We start from the raw sequence: 15,982 nt of genomic DNA on the forward strand, positions 1-15,982 counted from the left end.
GGGCTCTGACATGAGTGTTCCAGCTCACTGGGGGAAGCTGCCCTAGCCCTGGAAGTAAGGCATCATCATTCTAGCTTCATCCCAAAGTTTACAAGCACGTCGCAAGCCTGCCCGTGTTCAAGAATGAAGCGGCAGTTGCAAGGTCCTAGAAGAACATTTGGATGAGAGATCATGTTGCAGTTGTCCTTGGAAAATACAGTTTGCCACAGCCTGCTAAGAGCTGGGTGCAGGAGCAGGTCTGCTCTAGGAGACTGCCAGCTTTCTGATGCAATGAAAATGTGGCTTCTAGCATTTGTAGTGGGAAACTCGAAATTAGAAATCAGGTGGGACTACATATCAAGTCAACTAAACACGAAAGGGGAAAAAGAACTCACAATATCATGGTGGGATGAAAATACCGAGTTGTTTTTAGCAAAACAAAATGTGATTTTTTTCCCTTTAGTACTGCCATGGATTATTCTAGGATAAAAAAAAAATAACGATTCCCAATCTCCATAATAACTTCACCATTTCCAACACTGACAATAGACCAAATAGAAGTTGATTCTGATAAATTTTATTCTGCTGCCTGAAAGCAGCAGCAAAAAACTCAGACGTCTTATCTCACAGCCACAGGAGGCGGGGTGGGAAAACAGTGCCTACATGACGGTACAGCAAACAGTTCTGAGACTGGGGCTTGGGTCCCTGGTTTATAATTCCTACTTTGCTATTTTAAAAATGCTTTGGTTCTGGTGGGGCTGATTGGAAATGTAATGGCCACCGCATGTTTCTGAATTGTAAGTTAATTTGAACCAGCATTCAGATGAGGGGCTCTGCTAGCTGAGAAATGAATTATAATTCAGAATAACTCATGTTTTTCATCCTATGTAAACATTTTAATGTGCCTAATGATTGTATTCAGGATGACTTAGAACACATGATGCTATGTAATACCGCTTTATTAATGGACAACCATTAGCATCTGTGGATCTTGACTTGTGAGGAATTGGTATTTGCTGTTTTCATTCCATTATGATTTTGAACAGGAGCACTCTCACGTGTACCCAGGAGAATGCTTATTCTCCCATAACAAATTATCTACTCAGGTTTGTGGTCCTATTTGCTTCCATGTTAGCAAGGGATTTACCTCCGACTTTTCAAACCATGTTTCCGATACGGCTTTAAAATCTGTGTGTCTGTGTGTCTGTGTGTTGAATGCAGGAAAATATCTCAAGTGGGTGAAAAATTATACTGGAAGAGTTGCTTCTCCTTTTACATCTCTTGGCTGAGCTTTTGGCCCTTTTGCTGTGAATCTCTAGAAAGACATTTGGGGCGGGACCGAAGAAAGGATATACTCCAAATGAGTGAAATAAGTTGGTCCTTACTTGTGGGATAAGTGTCTTGATCTGAAACCGCTGCCTCGCGTAGTGAGATGGTCTCCAGAGTCTCTGCTGCTGCAGCGAATAACCCCGGTGGGAAAAGCCTGCATCAGTGCCGACTGGATGTGAACTTAATTGGATGTGCGCTGCATGCCCAATTAGCAGAACACTTCACAACGTTCCCACACTCTCGTAAACAGAAAACCTAGGGGTTTTCCTGCAGGGGTTCTGCCTCTGAGTAGCTGCATAGAATCCCAGTCTGAGGGTATGGATACAGCTGTTCACTGTAGCCGAGAGTTTTTATACAGCTGGGAGCACAGATGCTTTGAGGGATCTTTTTTTTCCTGAAGCCAACATGGTCAGACATTTTCTCAAAAAGAAAGTGAGAGTATCAACAGCAGTAATGTCTTCATTTCACCATATTTAAAGTTAGTTGTACATAAATCCAGACAATTTTTTTCAGATCTTCCTTGGTTACAATTAGTGTGTCAAGGCAGAATGGGAAGCAATTTTTCTTTTGTCACAAGGAACCCCTGGAGCAGTTCTTCTGTCCTCACCAACTAAACTGAGGGTGAGGAGCATGTCTGCATTAGACCCCGTTGGGTTAGACTGACATGTTCCGACTGTCTTCAGGTTGAATTTAAGGATTATATTGCATAATACCAATGATTTCAAGACCAGAAATCACTTGCCAGGGTTCACTTTCTCCAAATACCTCCATCTTCATGTAACCAGGAAAGAAACTGGCTTTTGGTAACTGTTACTCAAACCTCAAAGGCAGAAAAAAGTAATCCAGCTTAAAAACACCAGAAGAATGACAAATTTTATCTTTGATGACCAGATGTTGGGAGCTAATGTAAGATGGCAGTGATGGAGTTTGCAGAAGAGTTAAGTGACCAACATTAGGGTGAATGATAAGAAGTGATGCAGAGCTGTTTCTGTCTAGCTTCAGAAGTTCAATTACACAGACATTCCGGATGTTTGCACATTTCCAGGGAGAACAAGCAGAATTAGAATGCTCAAATCAAGGAAGAATCCAAAATCTGATGAGTCACTTTTTCTTTCACTTAAATAAAAGCTCTGAATACAAACATGTGGCTTCAGTACATCTAAATATGGCACTAGGAAAAGGAAATAGGTTCTCAAAGTAACAAAAAAGAGGTGAGTGGTAATTAGCAACTTCTTAAAGATCTCCCTAAGAAAAGATGCTGCTGATTTAGCCATTTAGAATAACCATTAAAAGTCTAGGCTCTGGAATCAAACTGCTGTGTCCTACATTAAGAGACTGTGTCAGTTAGCAGTAGCCTGCCTTTGCAGGCTACTTAATTTTTCACCTCAGTTTCTTCATCTGTAAAATGGGAATACTAATAGCATCTATCTCCTGGGAAGACACTTCTTGGCAGAGTGAATTAATTAAAATAATATGTACACAGCACTTAACAAAATGCCTGGGTCATGGTGACGACTCGGGAAATGCTCAGAGTGTGATGATGAGTATCATTTAGGAAAGTAACATTCTTGGGATTCCAGGACCTATGATCCTTGGAGATTCTAAATAGTCTATGTATACACAGGTTTAATTTTGATGTTTTTGTGACTTTAAAACAATGAAGGGACTATGCAAGCTGGTTTTATCTTTTAAAAGAATCAAGCTATTTTGTAAATATATTAAAGTCAGTCAAAAGATCAACCATATGTGAAAACCCCAGGCACCAGCTTAAGGTCACAGTTAGAGAATCTTGGGCTGTAATCTTGCAATGTTCTGGAACACAAATCAGGCACGTCAAAGACACACCAATGAACTAAAGAAAATGACCTTTTCTGGTCTCAAAGGCCTTCTGTCCTGTCCTGAGTGGAGCCCGAGGACAAAGAAACCAAGATACTTCATTGTCATGCCTCAGAGTCTTAATTATCAAACTAGGGTGAAATTATAGCCCATTTCTTCCTTGGAAATAGTTCACATTTGAATCTTCCCCTCTTTGGCACATTCGAGTCAGATTCTTATCACTTCATGGCCAGATACCTGTCATCATTTAGCTGTTTACTCTAATGGAAGGCTATTTATTTTAACTCTAATCCTAATCAAACCTTTGCTTTTAGGAAGCTTCTGAAGCAATTAGCAAAAGCTTCTTGGAAGCCAGTCTTGCATCTTTTCCTTCCATTCATTAATATTACTCATTATTCATACATTAAATAAAAAATGCACTCTCTGGTTCTCAAGATTGTCAAGAAAATTTTCTCTTTCCTTGATGGCAATTTTATTTTGTTGCTTTTAACATCTAATTAAAGAATTACATATTGTAAAAATGGGATATGTAGCTATAAACTCAAAGAAATATAAATAAAATTCAGACCAAAAATGTGGAATTTGGCAGGCTAAATATAAAATTTATGTGGAAAATAAAACACACAAGAATAATTAAAAAATAAAGGGGGTGGATTTTATCTTCCAAATAGTAATAAGTTATATTATAGTCTTAAGTTGTAGCAGTTGAAACAGCATGGAATTCAAGCAAAAAGTGGAACAGGAGGTCTTTTGAACCTAATAGAGAGTTTAGAAACAACATTATGTACCCTGAAGTTTAGTAAATGATAGAGGTAGCATTTCACATCAGAGAGGAAAGTATTAACTCTTCAGTAAATGGTTCTATGTCAATGGCTAGTCATTTTGGGAAAAAAAAAGTAAAGTAAATATACTCATAAGTGAACTCCAGGTGGATTAAAATGCTAAATAAACAATTTAAACTGTTAAAGAATTAGGAGAAAATATGAGGGAATATATTTATAAATCTGGGGTAGGCCAAACCAGTTAATCAAGATGCAAAATGTAAATGCCATAAAGAAAAATATTCATGATTTAACTCTGTACAAGTTACAAAGCTCCTAGACTATAACAAAGAATGGCTAAGGAACAGACAAGGATGGATATTTGTTTAAAAAAACACTTAAAAACAAAAAAATTGGAGATTATCTAGGATTCTAGAAAGTGGGAAAATGAAGGGTATGCAAATTAGTAAAGTAGATGTGAGAGAAACTTAGCAGTATTTATTAAAATAATATTCTATACTGGAGAAATGCTTCTACATATGTGTAAAGTAATGTCTATAAGAATGTTCCTCTAAACATTACTGAGAAATGTGAAAGTTGCTAAACACCTAAGGGAAATGATGAAGTATGTACATTCATATTAAATAACTATGCAATAGTTAAAAGGATGGTGCATATTTGGAGATGGGAAAATATTTTCAAGGCATATTAACTTAAAATGTGTTGCTGAACTAAATGAACAATATGATCCCATGTTTTTCGTAAGAAAACAAAAGAAAATTTCACAAAACAAAACTGCCATATTTTATAAATACATGCACATATCTATATGTACAGAAAATGGTCTGAGAAGGTACAAGCTAAATTGTCAATGGCATTTTTCCTGTAGCAGGTAATGAAAAGGGTGAGAGACTGATGAAAGCCTAGGAGAATTGGGCTTTCTCTGTATCTTTACAGTCAGAATCTTTTCATGCACAGTTTGTGAATTAAACAAATATGATTTTAAAAATTTAAAAAAAGATGTGATGAGCTGACACCAGGTAGTTCATTTCAGTCTGGCTAAGGAGCTATTGGGTAGCATCTGGTAGAGCCGGTGAAGGGAACACCTCTATCAGAGTGTACAGGAAGGTGGTCTGCACCTTCCTCAAGTTACTCCAGGGTCACTGTCTCTGTTAAAAATTATAGCTTACATCTTGTTGTTCCTTTATATTTAATAAAGGATGCTATTTAAGCCATCTCACTTAATTAAGAAATTGATGTGCTCCTCAGACAGGAAGAACAAATTAGTAAAATGGCTGATGGAATGTTGTGGTGAAAGGAACCATAGCAATAACATGTGTATATGTGTTGATTTATATCATCTTGGCTTGAAATTTCAGCCTCTATTTGGCCTCTATTTTTATAGCATGGTAAGGGAGCAGGGCCTGAAATTTAATCTACCCTCATCTAGCAGGAGCATCCATGCTCCAAGTGATAGGAACGGGTTCTCAGTCCTCACTCAATTTCGTTTAATACAGCTTTCTCTTAAATAGAGTTGTCAGACTAGACCAAACTGGGCCTTGAATTCCAAGTAGAAAGCTGAAGTGAGGAGTGGAGGAGGCTTGGGGCCTTAATTACTCCATCCTTTGCCAACAGCAGACCAGCCTTTTAAAGAAGAATGGAGGTTGAGGTGTGTGATTTAAAGACCTCTGAGTTCCCTCTCTCCACATGTAGGATGCAAGCCAAATACTTCATAATTTCTCAAACTTTATCTACTTGAGATCCATCTGTGTTAATCAGTGAAGACTCCTGGGAACCAGTTGGATTCTAATGTCTGTCTGAGGACAGATACCATGCTGAAAATTATGATTGATGAATTTAAGAAAACAGGTAAAGGTGTCTTATAAGTCTCTCCTTGATACCAGAGCCAAGTACTAGCATGGTTTTGCTACATGGTAAGCATTTAATAAGTACCTGAATGAATGAATAAACAAAGAGTCTTAAGATTCAAAACATGGTTCTGAGTATCTATGAAATAGTTCATCAGTGTGAAAGACAAAACTACCTCTTTAAATTTTGGAAATAACAGGAGCAGATTATTCACAGGTCTTGACTGATTCTACTTAAACAACTGCCCTGCCTCATGTCTTTCCACTTCTCTCCTGCTATAGTAAAAACACATTCTAGGACCTGAGAGCTGCTTCCCAGGTTTAGCTGTGTCTGCAGTGGAGACTTTATGTGTAAACACCTTAGAGTTCATTATGATCGTAATTTTGCCCTCCTTCTACCAATGGAGCTGGTCCAGGAAACAATGAGTTGGCCTAAAGACTATTTAAGTATAAGCAGAAGAAATATTTGAATGTTTAAAGTCTTAGAAAAAATGAAATTATGGGCCTATTTCTATTTTGGTTTAAAGTCAAATACCATTAATTGTACTAAACTTACTTATTCCTTTAGGATTCCCTTAAGATGCAATGTTCTTGAAACGTTTTCAAATTGTTATGATGATGAACACAACGTGGAAGATAAGCCAGTGCAATAAGGCCTGCATTTCAGGTGCTTACACAGAAGGAGATCTGGAACGCTGGGGGCCTTGAGTCCAAGGGTGGCATTTGAGAGGATGCAATGAAGGTAGAAAAGAACCTTCGTTGATTCTTTTCTGGTAGCTGGAGAGACAAAAAAGAAGGCAAGACTGAGAAATCAATACTGGCGTCAAATATCTATTTGATCTATGGATCAAAAAGGAGGTAGAGAAACAAACATTTAGGGAAGAAAATGAGAAGATGTACAGAAGGAAGGAGAGCTGGTTGATCAAGGAAGTCTGAGAATAATCAGATGAGATTTAGGAGAGAAAGATGGTCTTGCACAAATACTAGCCGTGGCATTACCTGCGCCACTGCAACAGTGAGAGTTCTGACCTCTCACCTTGGCTTGACTCTCAACAAGGCACTTTATCTGACTCACCAGTGTTCCAGATATGACGTAAAATAGTGCAGACAATCAGTTGTGCTTTCTTTATATATGAAGGAAGTGAGACATTTTATAGATTGATCTCTTAATGGGGCATTTGGTTGAATTTGGATTTGGATTAGATTCTTCCTAGAGTAACTATGGTAGAGGTAAATCAAGAACAACATGTTTAATTTTAGGAAAATACACTTAAAGTTAATCATTTTAAAAGCATATTTGCTATTGTTCCTTTAAAATTATAAGAAGACGATAAAAAATTTGATAAAAACCACAGCAATGTTTAAATGACAGAACTTAAATGCAGTTTCCTTGTTTCCTGAAATTTCCAATTCACAGTTTATGCAAAAATCATTTTCATTTGGCTGCTAACTTCATAAATATTTGAAATGTAAATGTGAAATATGGATACAAAATTTTTAAAAACATACTCTGCTTACTGTAATCCCTAAATTCTCTTTATCATCTGACTTCTGCATTTTAGTCACATTTCCAAATTGACACAAAGCCAAAGCCTTTATTTAGGTGGCTTTATCTTGAGACACTTTATTTAGCAAATCCAGATTCATTGGGCCTTTAAAAATTTATTTCAGAAAGAATTTGCATTTAATGTAGAAATGAGTAAAGGAGAGAGAAAAAAATGTCTGTTAGTATGCAAAATCATGTTTTGAAGACTCAGTTGTTTTATGCATAGATTTTTTTGTGGATAAAAACGTTAATCTCTTAGGCCTCTGGCTTGGTTTACATGGGACAGTGGAATCAAATAGAAATAAAAAATTGGTTTGTATGGTCTATGCTGAGGCAATTTGTTTACAAACCATAAATCTCAGTGTCTGCAAACATCTCACAGAATTTCTTGCTTATTTTTTTGATTTTTAAAATTTTCATAGTTCTGGATAATTAAAAGCATCATTCTGCTTACATTAGTTCCGGTCTTCCTAGGTGCTAAGCAGATGTTAAGACAGAATTGGAAGTGTAAGAGATTTATTGGGGGGAAGTCTTGTGAAAGAAAAATAGGGGCACAAGTAGTCAGGGATTGCCTTCCAACGGCAGTGCAAGTCTGCCCTGTGGAAGGACAGGAGGGAACGGAGGAGGAGTGGATAGGAAGAGCCTCAGAGTGCAGCTCATTCAGAGAAGGTCTTGGCTAGGCCAGTTGTGGAGCCTTGGAACAAAATCTGCTCCTTAAAGGAAGACTGTGACGGCAGTGCCCTGACCAGGATCAGCCACTGGTGAGAGCAGCGTGGGGAGAGTGTTGCCTCGGGCTGACTGCTGCAGCGGACCCTGAGGGTGCAGCCCAAGGTGCAGCCAATCACATTTTGCAGAAGGTTCTCTCCTGAAGGAGCATCTGAGGGGCACAGCTTCGTGTCTGGCTGGTGGGAAAGATCCCACAGGCTAGACAGGGGAACAGATAAATTGGAATCTTTTGGTTGACGGCATTTTGTCTACTCTCTTGTAAAATGATAATAACAGTAATGATGATGTGATGATAAATCTCCCATGGGTATAGCATGGTACAAATCGCAAAACGCCATGATATAATTTATCAGATTTTATCATCCTAATTTCACAAATGAAAGGGACTGAGAGAGGTTAGGTGATATTGCTCAAATTCACTTTTATCAGAGCTAGGATTTTCTCCACTAAACCACAGCTATTTCACATTCATGCAGACACAGTTTCAGAAACTTTAGCTTTATTTTTCTTTTTTTTAATGAAATTCAACATATTGACATAAAAATGAAACAAAACTTGTATGCACATTCCAGTGAATAATTATTAAGCAAATACCTTTATAAGCATCAGCAGAATCTTACTAACTTGACAGAAGTCCTGATATGCCTCTTTCCCATCACAATCTCATCTTATTCTGGAAAGGAAACACTTAGGGGAGAAAAAAATTGGTAATAACTGCAATGATGAAAATATCCTGGATCCATCTTTTAAAGCTCATTGAATTGTACATTATAAAGGATGAGGTTTATTATATTAAAATTATACCTGTATAATAGTGGAAGGAAAGTCTCATTAATGACAACAACAAAAATCAACTATGCATATTTTTTTCTCTTTGTGTTTCTCTCAAGTTTTGATCTTTGCATTTTGAGACCATTTATTAATTGCTTACAAATTTAAACATTGTAGCATCTTTGTAAAAAATCTAATATTTTACAATGTGAAATGACTTTATCTTTGGTAGTGCTTTTTACTTAAGAGCAAATGTTGTCCTATGTTATTAGAACTATATCTTCCATGTTGCTTGCTAGAATTGCATATTTCATCTGACCGCTGAACATGTGGAGGTTAAGGGTGCTGATAAAAGTCCATGTATCACTTATAACTCTCCAAAAACTTAAGTGCTAATAACCTATTACTGACCAGAGCCTTACCAATAACATAAAACATTAGTTTTCCAGACTGCTGCCCACTCAGTTACCCCGGGTACAGCCCACACACTCTGTCTCCTTGCTCTCATAAATATTCATCAATAAAACAAAGTTCATTATTATCAAAGTCAATATGTCAACATGAAATTGTACAGCATGAAGCCTGAAGGTTGGTGAGAAACTGTGTATCATTCAAACACAGCCTTTATTAGTATTAACTAAATTAATCTTTGAAAGGTAATTTGAAATAACTGTCATATACCAAAGTTTCAGCTTTAACACATTAACTCATTACAAAATTAATAAATGGGAAATTATGGAGTGATTTCTAGACACACACGCTGATTACAGTTCTGTAGCAGATTGGTAAACCTGAAGAGTTGGCTAATTGAACATATTGCTAATGCAACAGCCTTCTGTATGTTGATCAGTGAAAATTTAGGAGCATAGTCATGCTAGGCCTTAATTCTTTTCACATAAATTCCCAGTAGAATAGGTCAGAACTTGGCAACTCCTTTTAGGATCTTACAAATCTGTCTGTGGGCTTCCTGCACTGTGCTAATCTGATGTACTCAGCTAATCATTTTTCTGAATCAGAAACTTGTTTTTGCTGAGCATACTTGGTAGGACTTTGCTTTTACGTATCCATTAGCCTCTAAGGGTGGCTGAGGCATCAGGCGGTAGCCCAGAGAAGTTGAGGTTTCCTCCTTGAGTGCTGGCTGGGGTTACAAAGGACTGAAGAGTTATTCTCAAACAAGGATCAAGAGTATCTGGTCATTGTCATGCACAGATTCTTATACAGATTCACTGTACTTGTCTGTGTCTAAAAATAGACTTAATTTTTTTTCAGCATGTCGTACCTTACTTTCCTCATACTTTCTTTCCTTTCTCTCTTCATTGCTCCTTTCCTGATGAACTGATAATGAATAAGGCTCGAACTTTCACTTGCCAGCCAGCCCTCCTTTCCCTGACCCACAGCTGAGCCTACAAGCAGTCTCAGGTGCTACCGCCGCGTAAGGAGGGGGCTGAAAATGTGCAAATGAATCCTTTCTAAGTTTCATCATCAATTTACCAGACTGCTGAAATACTGCCCACTTGGTTACCCCAGTTACAGCCCACACACTCTGTCTCCTTTCTCTCATAGATGTTCATCAATAAAACAAAGTTCATTATTTCCAAAAGAATTTTTTTTCCTTCCCTCCTGGAAAGGAACAAATCATTCTTGTGTTGAACTTGCTGCCTACTCACACCCAGTCCCCTTTTGTGCCTTCCCAGTCTCCAGCCCTTCTCTGCTTTGTCTCTCTGTGTTGCTGAGCCTAGCTGATTTCCTTCTGTGGAGCAGTACACTAAGGCCAGGCAGCAACAGAACAGAGCTGCTTTGGGATGGACAGAGCAGGGCAGCTGGCTTCCCTCCTGGGTGCTGGCTGCTTTACACATTTTACAGCCTTCACAGACGCTGAGCCTGTGTGCTTCTAGAGCTGTGCATAGTAGAGGTTATTGATGTAACAACCTAAGGGCCATACTAAGTCAAATTTCTTCTGGCTAACAGAAATTTGTGATGCTGAGGGCAAAAATAAACCATTTCTAGGGATTCATGGACATTAATTATTTCAGGGGTCAGAAAAGTAATGCCAGCAGGAGAAGCCGACTGGATGTAGGACAGGAAAGAATAGGGAGCATGGTGAGGACCTAGGTCTCTGCTATCTGAAAGGGGTCAAAGCTGACTTTGGCCGACTTTAAAATAACCCAGAGAAATTTTAAAAAGGACCAGATTCTGCCTATGAAGTCTTTAATTTGCAAAACATTTGAATATTTATGTGAAACTAAGCTTGAATAATATATGCTAAGTATTAATGTGCATTACAAGCCCAAGAAACAGATATTTGTGCCTATATTCCATCTACAATGGCTGCATTCAGATTAACTCTGTGAACAGAAGTAAACTCCCCAAGGCTGGAGCTGAATTTCTGCTCTAGTTTTTCCAAGTCAAGCAAACGAGCTAACTGCTTGCATTGATCATCAGTAGAACTGTGGTCTGCAAGGAGGGGCTGTGCTCTCCTCAGCGTGATGATCTCTCACACGTCTAGAGAAGATCTGCTCTAAGTGCTCCAACTCAAAAAAATTGCCATTGCTCCAGCTCTCTCTTTTGAATTCTAGATATAATGACCCCTGCAGAATGGGAGGCCATCTCCCCAGCCTCATCCGAATCAGGCAGTCTTTGCAGGAACAACACTCCCGTAGGGCCCCCAGGGAGCACTATGCATTCTGGACCACTCTGTCTTTGTTTTAAGAGATGAGCTAAATAAACACAGACATAGAAAAAAACATATTTGAAAATATTTTAAAAAAACAAGTATCTGATCTAAACTTTCCTAATTACTGTTTTATTCTCTGCTATTCATTCAAGGAACTTGACTGCAAATCAGAAGTTGTCTGCATCAGAGAAAGAGAGGTCATGCCAAGCTTAGCCAGCATCCTGTCCTCCATTTTGAGACAGATTGTGGCTGTGGGGTGGTTGTGGAGTTTGTCCTTCTTTTGACTGTTGTGGCCTGATTCTCTGACATCGCAGTAATCCAGGCTTCTAGCCCCACTGGGCTTTCTTTTTATTCAGTCCGATCTAGGCTTTCCTGCCTGAACCAAAGGGAAGGGCGGCTGCAGCCTTTCCTCAGCTCTTAGCTTTGAGGAAGAGCTGTTTGCTGGCCTCTAAAGACTTCTTGGATCTAAAGGTTAAGTAAAATATATAGGATAATCTCCTTGTCTCTTCTGTTTAAAAAAAGAAAAAGAAGAAAAGAAATAAAAAAAATTAACATATACAAAGTAGTTTAAAAATAGCATTTGATGTGCTGTTTAGAGTATTTAAGAGAATAACGGAAGCCTCTTTTATCCCGCAAGCACATACAATTCAGGTGATACATGCATTTACTGATCTCCTGATCTTAAAATACTTAGTTATATTTATCAAGTTTCTTCCATATGTCAGTACAATGATATATTAACTCACTACATCTAAAAACCATTCAGTAAGGCAGATACTATTACTGCATCTTCATTTGGGGGGTGGGGGAATTTACATACAAAGAGATGGACTAAGTTGCTCAAGGTCAAACAACTAGTGAGGGCCAGAAGCAGGAATTAAACCAAAGTTTTTGTTCTTTCCATTTAGTCCACAGCCTCAAATGAATGAGGGGTCTTTTGAGTCTGGGTGTGGGTTCCAGACCAGGCCCCAGTCTTACTCCACTACATGCAGAGTGTGAACCCACACTTAGTGACAAGGATATACATCTTGTGTGAAATAAAGGTCACCAAAATCCCCCAAGCTCAACAATATCTGATCTCTCTCTTCTCCCAGGAAAGAAGTTTAGGATTGATACCTATGCAGTTGGGGATTTTTAAAGCTTTAGAGAAGGACAAGGAAAAGAAAGGGTGTTTTATACTTCCATAAAAGCAATCTGTTCATCATAGCTGCCCTTGAGAGACAATGTGAGAGTGTCGGGCCCGGCGCCTGTGTGTACTAGGTGCCTGGCAGCCGGTGAGCACTGTCCCGCGTGTGGCCTGGTTGTGGTCCGCGTGGAAGGAAGGAATCCCTGAATCGGAGGGATTCAGGACTTGAACTGGATTGCCCAAATGTGTGGATTATCAACTCTTCCTTATCCGGCTCTCAAGAAGCGTGGTAGTGAGAGCTTTGCTCTCAGTTCTCATTTAACTTTTCACCTTCTCTCTTAAATTATTCCCATGTAGCCAAGGAAACATAACTTGACACTCTCATTTTATTCTCTCTCTTTGGTCCAGCTTATCTGACCTCTTCTGTTCAGTTTCACAGAGTCTCCCGCAAATCATTAACTGTTTTAATTACTATCTGGCCAATCTATAAAAGTTGAGAGAGCCAGTCAAAAAGTCTTCAAGAAAGATCTTCTCACTAGCAAGATTAATCAGTGAGGGAGGCTACTGATTCCAGCATGTGCTTGGGAGAACAAAATTTGCCAAACAGATGGGTAGGTTTGGAAATAAAAGATATAAGATGTGAACAGAGAACAGATTGAACAAATCTTAGTTGTCAATCCACACAAAGTCTTACTTCATAGAGTTTATAAAAATATTGAAAGAGATGATGTGTATTCAAATGTTTTCTAAAGACTAAAGCATAAGTATATATTCTTAGTCTAATATTGTGGTTTGAAGCTGACCCCTAGTCTCTCTTTGTTTCAGTCACCTGCCAATTTTCTCAGGCCACTTCTCAGTCCTCAAGGTTTCAGGTCCCTCTGTCCTGCCTTTCCCCCATTACAATTATTGTAGTCTCAATAACCATGATGATGATCCTTCCTTAGCTGCCTCTTAGTTCCTTGACTTCTTCTCTCCAATAATGTTGCCTTCCTCCCCTCCTCAGACACACACTTTACCATCTCAGTTTTAACCATCCTAATCTCTGCCACCACCTCCTTTCTTTTTAGCTTGCTTCATTAAGTGTCCCTCAGCTAACAATCCATTGGTTCAATGCAATCCAATGTCCTTCACCTGCTCCTGCTCTCACTTACCCAGATTGATTTCCAGAGAGAACCATTCCAGTCAGTCCCTAGGGGATTCATTCAAGCCCTGTGTCCCTTTTGCGTTTATTGAATTTTTGGCATCTCCCAACCTTGGTTAATCTGACTCTCAGACTCCTTCCCATCCATACCTCCACCCAGGCTCTTAACCATCACACTGTACTGCCACATCACTTCATAAAAATGTTAGTTCTCCTTTATATCAGTTAACCGCAGGAGCACTGTGAAAGAGGAAGATGTGACTCAGGAGCATTTCATGAAGTAGTAACAGTCACGTTCATAAGTTGCTCATCGAGGGTGCTACGCTTGGTCTCCACCACAGCTTTTCTGTGGGAGAGGAAGGGGTCTCCCTGGTTTCTCCGGGCGTTTGGTTGTGAATCCTAACCTGGCTGACTGCAGCATGTTAACTGCCACCATGGCCTTTCTTCTGAGGGTTACAGGTGGGAGTGAGAATGTTCTAAACAGAAAAAACCTACCGGAAGGCTCTGAGGGGAGAATGAGCCTTCTGTGTTATGTTTCAGGAAGGTAGAGAAGGCCATTGTGACTGAAGAGCTGGGAAGGGTCTGAGGGGGGACAGGTAGAGAGAGGTGGAGCTACATAGGTGTGAATCACTTGCAGGTATCACAGGCCAAGGTTAGATATTTAGGCTTGTTTCTCTGTACAATGGAAAATAATTGGATAGAAACGATGAAAACTTTAAACATATTAGACTGGCTGCTGTATGAGGAAATGATTTATAGGGAAATGAAAGGAGATACTAAAGGACAATGAAGAAGCTATTATAGGAAACCAGGTGAAAAATGATGGCACTTAGACTGGGGGGGATGAGCAATGAAGTGGAGAAAAATGGAGTTGCCGTCTATCTTAGGGGCAGAAATGATCAGACTTTGGTGATGGATAGGGTATAAGGAATGTGTGAGAGAGAAAGGATTCAAAGATAATTTTCAGGATTTTGTTTTTTTCAGCTGGATGGTAGACTGAGATGTGAAGATAAGCAATTGCTGGGGAGGAGAAAGCAGGATCAAGATGGGTTTTAGACATGTTAAGTTGGAGAAACCTATAGGACATGCAAATGATGATACCAGGGGGCAGTTGCATTTATGAGACTGGAACTCAGAGAGGTAATTAAGCCTGGAAACACAAAGATGGGCACTGGTGGGATATAGAAGGAACTCAAAGTCACAGGAAAGAATGAGATAGCTCAGGAAGAGAATTCTAGAAGGAAGACCTCAGAGCCCAGAACCAAGCGTGGCAAATACCAACTTTGAAAGGTTAAATGTGGGAGTAAGAACTAACAGCAGACACTGAGACAGAACAAATAGAGGAGGTAACCTGCAGAATCTGCTGGTTACTGGAAGGAGCATGTTGTGGCATTTACGCTTCTGTTTGTGAAGAACAGAGAGACACATGCTTACTCAAGTCCAATCATTCTTCTAATACTGTTCCTCCACATTTCTGCACACCTCTAGGCCTGACTACAAATTAAATTGAGAGACACACTTTTAGGTGTTCCATCTAGGAAAGAGAAGCGTGTGTTTGTGGGGTAATGGGATGGGGGCCTGCAGTCTAAAAACTGTCAAAAAGATCAAAAGAAATTATGGGTATTTTCCATCAACTCTTTGTGCCCTGGTTTCTGTAGTTTCCAATTTTTACCTTCAGGAAGGTATGATTTCTAAGTCTTTTCTGATTGTCAATTCAAAGAGGAAAAAGTGAGATCGAGAAGAAGTGAGATTTAGAGAAGTTCAGCTAAATGGTAATTTATTGACTAGACCATATATATAGAAGTATATTTCATGATCAAATCAAGAAGATAGTCTTTGACACTTATTCATTTGTTGAATGTTATTAGTACAAATATTGCCCTGAGAATCTTTTCTGGGTGATATGGAATGCTTATATAAAATTGCAGGAAAACTAATAGCCTGTGGGAACCATTTGAAAGCAAAGGGAGATGTCATAAATGGAAACTTGGTGTCATAAACTGGACTCCACTTAATGAGGTAGACTGATGATTCCAACAAGTAGGCAAATATTCCCTGCCACCCAATGCCCTTTATCCTCTCTTTTCTCTGCACCTTCCTAGAGTTATATCTGATTCATAATGAGAAACTGGAGATTGCTCTGGGCCTGGGAATGGAGCCAGTAGTTTCTTCTCCAAGATTGTCAGTGAGATGCTCTGGAATCTGCCAACAAAAAAAAAACAGGA

The sequence above is a fragment of the Manis pentadactyla genome, chromosome 3, assembly GCF_030020395.1.
Source record: "Manis pentadactyla isolate mManPen7 chromosome 3, mManPen7.hap1, whole genome shotgun sequence".
Classification (NCBI taxonomy): domain Eukaryota; kingdom Metazoa; phylum Chordata; class Mammalia; order Pholidota; family Manidae; genus Manis; species Manis pentadactyla.